This window comes from Chinchilla lanigera, unplaced genomic scaffold (genome assembly GCF_000276665.1).
Source record: "Chinchilla lanigera isolate Chin_1 unplaced genomic scaffold, ChiLan1.0 scaffold00064, whole genome shotgun sequence".
NCBI lineage: Eukaryota > Metazoa > Chordata > Mammalia > Rodentia > Chinchillidae > Chinchilla > Chinchilla lanigera.
Window position 1 is genome coordinate 12859902 of NW_004955465.1, and position 7132 is coordinate 12867033.

A 7132-nucleotide genomic window follows, 5' to 3' on the forward strand; every position below is an offset into this window, starting at 1 on the left:
TCTATGTCCCATTGAATGGAAGAATACAACAAATTATGACCATCCAATCAGTTACAGAAATGAGGACTGTAATTGTCTTAAGTATTTCTCTCCTACTTTGTTAATGAAGAATTAAATAGGGAGTTAACTTTTTAGAGTTAAATATTTGTAGTCCTGCAACTAGCTACTCCCCTGAGGAGATCTGTCTTCCACGAACGCCAAATGCATATTGCCCTTATCTAACCAACCATACCTTGGACCTGTATGTTATCTTAAACACTGTCTCCCATTAGGCCAGGCTTACTCCTGCCCTGAACCTATGTTTCTCATAATCCTGAACTTTCCCAGAGTTTAAACTTGCAGACTTGCAACATATATGATGTAGTTTTCTCTTAAGCCAATGGTAATAATGACATAAGATGTAACCAACCAATACCTGCCAAGCACTCTGCTTCTGTACTTTCTGCTTGCAAACCCCATATTAAGCCCCAGATTACCAGAAATCAAGGCCTGATACTTTGGAAATGAATCCCAATTAGGTCTGTTGATGTAAACAAATCTGTCTCCAAATCCAGGGTGACATTTCAATGTTTCTGTTTGCTGCTGCGTTAAAAATATGTTGTTCTTCTGGAAGGTAACCTAGAGAAAAGGTGAAGCCCAAGGCACACCCACATTCTACTACACAACTGAATAGTATGAGAAATAGTGCCAACCAATAACAAATGGAGTCAAATCAAATTACAAAGTTAGTGCACAGCAATGGAAACAACAGAATGAAAAGAAAACCTACAAAATAAGAAATTTTGCTGGTTGTTCTTTTGATAGAAGACTAATGTCTACCATCTATAAAGGACTCAAAAATTTACAACCTCTACCAAGTTACCCAATCAGGGGCCGGGGATATAGCTCAGTGGCACAGCACCTGCCTGGCTAGCAAAGTCCTCAGTTTAATTCCTCGTAACAAAAAAGAATAAAAATAAAAATAAAAAATAACCCAATCAAGCAATTGGCAAATGAACTGAATACGTACTTCCCAGCACAAGTACAAATGGCCAATGCATCCATGAAAAAATGTTAATCATCTTTTGCCACTAGGGAAATTTAAAGCAAAACACATCTGAGATTCCACTTTACTCCACTCGTAATGCTCATCTTCAGGACCAAAAAAACTGCTGAAAAGGGTGAGAAGAAAAGAACTGAGATACTATGGTTGAGAAAGTAACTAGTAAAATCACTGTGAAAATTACTGTGGAGATTCCCCTGCCCAATGTAAAAATAAATCTTCAGTTTGATCAGCTATACTTAACTTGAGCGTTATCATAAAAGAATTAAGACATCATACTACAGTGAAACAGGCAGACACAGTTTATAGCAGTACAATTCACAATAGCTGAGTTCTGGAAAAATCCAAGGTGCCTATCAATAGATGAAAGGATTTTAAAAATGTGGCATGCATGCACAATGGAATATTATCCAGACATAAGGAAAAATGAAGTCATATCATTCACCAGAAAATGGAATAGGGCCAGGCATGGTGGTGCACACCTGGAATCCCAACATTTAGGAGGCTGTGAGTTCAAGGCCAGACTGGGCTACATGGTGAATTCAAGGCCAGCCTGAACTACAGAGTAAGACCTTGTCTCAAAATACAAATGAAGCATTAATGATGATAGGTAGCGGTAAAATGCGTTTCCTGTCACAGCATATAAAGGACAGTGCTGAGTATGTAGTGGAGCAGAATGCGGTGCACACAGTGCTGTACCTTTCCCAGGTACTTTTTCGGGGACATTCAATTATTTACTGGCCATCTGGGGAAGAAGATTCCATATCTATATTTGTAGAACAGACTTTTCCCCGATACCCACTCGGCAAAACTGAACATCATTTTCAAAACTTTGCTATTCCTCACATTTGTAGTATTTTGTGAGGAATAAAAAATCCTCCAACCTGTATCTGCCCCGCTTCCTTTCATTTGCATCTCCAGAGGAAGCCTGTTGCCAAGAAAGCTCAACCTCTTCCTGGAGAGTGAATCCCCTCTCTCTTCTTGCTAACAAGAGTTAGCTAATCAGTGATGGACCAGAAAGGCAAGCTGCCCCCAGCCTTGAACTGTGCGTCTTGTATTTCGCACGTCTCCCCCATGGCCACGTAGGCCGGAGAAGGCTGACAGGCAGTGGAACTACCTCTGGGACCTAACTCTGTTTATTTGAACATGCTGACTTTATTCCATTCTCTCCCATAACTCACTCATAAAGTAAGTGGATTTAAATTCCATTTTCAGAATCTGCTCTGGCCAACCCATCTGAAACCAGTGCCTTGTTGGTGTTGTTTCTTCACATTTGTCTAATCTTCCACTTTCTCAATCAATAAACTGTCTCAGTATCTCACAAGACTAGTACAACATTTTTGCAACTTTTTAACTCCCTCCAGGTATTTCAATCTCTTTTCTGCTGTTTCAGATTTCAAAACAGATAGCTGTTTTTCAGATCAGTCCTCCTGAGCTCTTGGTAGCTTCATGTTAGTCCAAGTACGTTTGTCTTTTGGTCTGGGAGATCTTTACTTCCTTGGCTTCCTTGATCTCTTAACGAACTTCTACTGAATTGCTGAGGTTCACTGACTTTTGCAAAACAAATGAGTCGTGGCACTTACCTTGCCCACAGGCACACGCACGACGTCAGGATGGCAAGCTCTGCCACCCGATGCCACACACTTTGGTCGCTGACTTCTGTCTCTGCACCGCTAACCAGCTGGGTGGACCTTTCCCCCAGGACGAGCTGCTGCTGACCTGCACGGTGCTGCCACCTGCTGTTTCTCTCGGTTCTTGCACTTCACCGTGGAGCCCAGGAGAGCCTCCAGCTTTGCCTCTGGTGTGGAAGAAATGTGTCTGTGGGCCTTCAGAAATATTTCTCAGACAAATAATAATAATAATATGAGATGCATCTTTTGCAAATGGGAAAGGTACCAAGAGCCTGAGGAAGGGGAGGGGCGGGGTGAAGTAAGAGCTGAGATGTGTTCTGTACATGCACCAACCGCCTGTGGGCAACATGATCGTTATGTACTGCACACACGGACTCTTGAAATAAACACTGAAAGAAAGGAGGCTCGCAGTTATGGTTGTAGAAGTACACAGCAGCGTCACGCGTAGTGTGAGGCGCTATGTAGGGGAGGCGCCGTTTAAAGAGATAATTTTTCTCTGTGACCCTAACTGCTAGATGTCCTGGAGAGCTCAGGCCGCCCCGTGCAGGAGGTGAGATGAGCTGGAGGACACAGGGTCTCCTCAGATGCGTAGGCGACTCTGAGCTTCCTGACCTATCAGCGTCTCTGAAGTTCCTCTCCTGTCCTCTCCAATTTCTAACGCAGGTGACTGACCTGAGAGCCCCTGTCCTCATCTGTAAACCATGTGAGGCCGTGGGCTCTCGGCCGTGGTGAGGGGGAGCAGGCGAGGCAGCAGACAGCACTTACATCTGTGTCCAGAACCGCTGAGCAACAGCTGCTCAAGGACAGCTATTACGACTGTTATTGTTATGCCCCTGCTACCACACCTCTTTACAGTCTGCCAGCCACTCTCTGGTGGAGCGTGTCACACTAAGTTTTGAGGCTGGGATGTTAGTTTAAAAGGAAAACGCAGAATGGATTGAAAAATTCTTAGAAATCTTAATCAAGCGGGCCTGAGAGTTACATTCTCAGAAGGCAGACGGACACCAGAAATAAGACACAGAACCTGAGGAACTCCGGAGTGCTAATTCTCCCCGCTGAGAGGGAAAATACTCATGGCTGAGGGGAGACTGCAGAGAAGCAGAGCCCCCCCACAGCCAGGCTGAACTCTGGGGAGTGCCCAGGCATCCCGTGCTTCCCCATCCTCTACCCAAGCAGCGGATTCGGGCACAGTGCACCAGACACACAGCTGAACAGGGCTCCCTCGAGGACCTGTGAGAGTGGTGAGGTTTGTGGACGACAGTCGGTAATGACAGGCTGTCTTCCCACCGTGTCCTGGCACCTCCTTCTCTCACAGGTGACTCGGGGCTCAGCCCCTCTCTCCCCACCTGGTCCTGACCCACCTGCCTCCAGCAGTTCCGCTTCCACAGCCGAGGCAGCCGCAGTCCTCAGAGTCAGGAGCGCTCGCCTGCGCAGGCTGTGCAGCTGGCTCAGGGCGGATTCTGCGAGCAGCACGCCAGGCCCTGTTTATCCTTCCCCAGGCCCAGGGCTCATGGCCAACTCCCACTGTTGTCAAGACGTCAGCGTCATGAGTCTTGGCCTCACCAGGGAAAAGGGCTCCTTCTGCTCATCTCCCGCCCTGGGGCACAGCTCTGCCCTCTCCCTGCGATCTGCAGTCTGATAGAACTGGGGTGATACAAAGTGTGGTCCTACCATGGCGCCCCAGTGTTTCCGTCAGGAAGTTTCTTTTCTTTGCAATAAAAACATTCAGTGAACAGCGTCTCCCTAAGCACTTAACTCTTTTGGCCAAAATGTTTTCTTCAATCTATCTCTTATCATGGTTATTTCTTTTTTAATTCTGACTATTTCAATGCTTATTTCAAAAACATGAAATACTCTTCCATACAGTCCAGTAATTAAAAGTAGGATTTGTCCCTATGAACAGTGTTCCAAATGGCCATACAATTCTACATAAATTACCAAGTGAGACATGTAATAGAAAAATGTAGGTATGAAAGAGCCAAGTCCGGTGCAGGCCTGAATCATGAAAATCACTTTGGACTGATAAACTCCAATTAAGCCGTATTGTTCACCAGGTGGAGGAAAAGACCCAGGAAAGCAGACTCCAGAGTCGCCTGAGATGACTGCCTCTCCCCAAGTCATGCAGCAGCCACCGCAGCACCATGACCTCCTATCGGGTGATCTCCTGTCAGTGTTTCCTCTACCTTCGTGGCTGTATGCAGTGGTTACCGGGCACCCCTAATTCATCCACCGCTCTCATCTAGTGACAGCACAGAGTACTCAGTTAGTACTTTTGTCCTCAGTACTGTGAAAAGGTCAGCACGTCCAGAATTTATCTCGGCTTCCTTAGAGCCCCTGATTTCCCTCGCTGGGCACGCAGACCTCTGCACAGTCTCTGGCGGTGGATCATTCTGTGCATGCTCTAGCGCACCTCCCTGGCCTCACCCACCTCACTGATTGTCTGAGGAAGAGACTTGTTCCTGGTCATCCTTAGCTGGCTCAGCTCTCACTGTTGGATGTCATCTAGAAAGGTAAGCAGCTTGGCTTTATACTGAGGACAACAAGAACCACCAATTATTTGTAAAAGGTGAAATTGCAGATTCAAAAGCATGGGCTTTAGAGATGCCAAAATATTAAGATATAAGCATCAAAAACATAAAACTTAGAAGTATAAAGAAACCTGGATACTGGCACACTTCAATTATGGGTAGAAAAGAACACTGAACAAAGTATGAGACTGTGGAAGTAGAAATGTGATTAAATTTGAGATACGGTAAAGTAGTTAAAGCAACAGAATCAGGCAAGTGTTCCTGGGGCTATGGGAAGGCAGACAGAGAATGCACCAACTCCAGGCCTTTAGGATGAATGATTAAGATATGACAAAATTCAGTGAAAACACAGAAAAATTCCGGGTGGGAAAATATGGGATTCCACTCATGCATGCTGAGATTGAACATAGGAGGGACATATACGTATTCAAATAAGTGGTTTGGGTCTGCTAACATGGAGCTATAAAAAGTTCTCCATTGAAAATATAGATTTTTAATACTAATCTTCAAAAACGGCATTCAAGACTACAGAACTACCCTTAAGACATACACAGAACAAGAAACAGAGTTCTTTGGACAAACATCTGCACCCTTGCAGTTGATCATGACTGTGCTATATACACTGAGAAAGTGCTAAGAATGAAATAATTTGTGGAGATACATATGTGCATTATTGATTTCCTTCATTAAGGTGTTGCTGCACACATCTCTTCTGTTTCCAAATGAATTATTTTGAACCTGGTCAATGGAACGGTCTTCCTCCTCCTAACTGGTCTTGGTCTTATGGGTAACATCTTTGTTTGTTAATTTCATGTGCATTTTTGGACATATTAAGAAGGAGTCTGTGCACATCATTCTGAATCATCTGGCATTTACAAATATTATGTTGCCTTTTTCCAAAGGGATGCCAAAGGCAACAGCAGCTTTCTGTTCATCAGAAACTTTCTAGATGACTTTGGCTCTAAGATGGTTGTTTACCTCAAGAAGGTGGCCCGAGGGCTCCCTGTCTGCACCAGAGTCCTCCTCACGGTGGGCCAGGCCATCACCTTCTGTCCCGGACACTCCAGGTGGGGGTGGCTCCAGATGAGGTCTGCATAGCACCTCCTTCCTCTTTTTCTCCTCCTTTGCATTCTCAGTTCCTTGTTAAGCATAGCCTTACTCTGCACCATCACAACTGGGCTCATGAGCACATCACAGAGTAAATGTGACAAGAACTGCTATTTTCTGCCAGAGAGGTCAGCAATAAGGTGGATTTCCCTCCCCTTCATGCTGCTGCCTGATGCTGTTTAGGGGTCATGATTGGGAGCTGTGACTACATGGTGTTTCTTCTTCACAGACACCAGGCAGCGTGTCCTCTGCCTGTGTAATCCAACTTCTACGAAACCCACACTGGAATAAAAGCTCCTCAAAGTCTCTCATTCCGGTGCTGTTTTCTTTTCTTCTATTGGACTAATAATGTCTTTTCTCTGTTGCTAAATTCTTGTCTTGAAACCAGTTCTATGATAACAAATATTTGAGAATTTCTGACCTTTGGTTATACAACTGTCAGCCCATTTGTCCTGATTCACAGAGATGGACACCTGGCTGACTGTTGGCTTTCTCAGTAGGACAGAAAGACATAGAGAATCTGTAACTTTTAGCAATAGAAGAGCAAAAATGGAATTTAAAATGTAGTAAACATATTAAATTTGATGTTATCTGCATGATGAATCTCTGGAGGAATACAAAAGAAACTAAATTTTGACAGAAGTGGATAAATTATGGCATAGTACATACAATTTTTTAAAAAAGGGATTTCAGCCTTTCTCAAGATGAATCAATTAATTATATTTCCAAATATTTTGTCACCTGTGTGTGGGAATCATTTGGTAGCATCCTGGCACTCCCCACAATGCTATGATTCTCTCATGATAAGGAAACTACAAAATAAT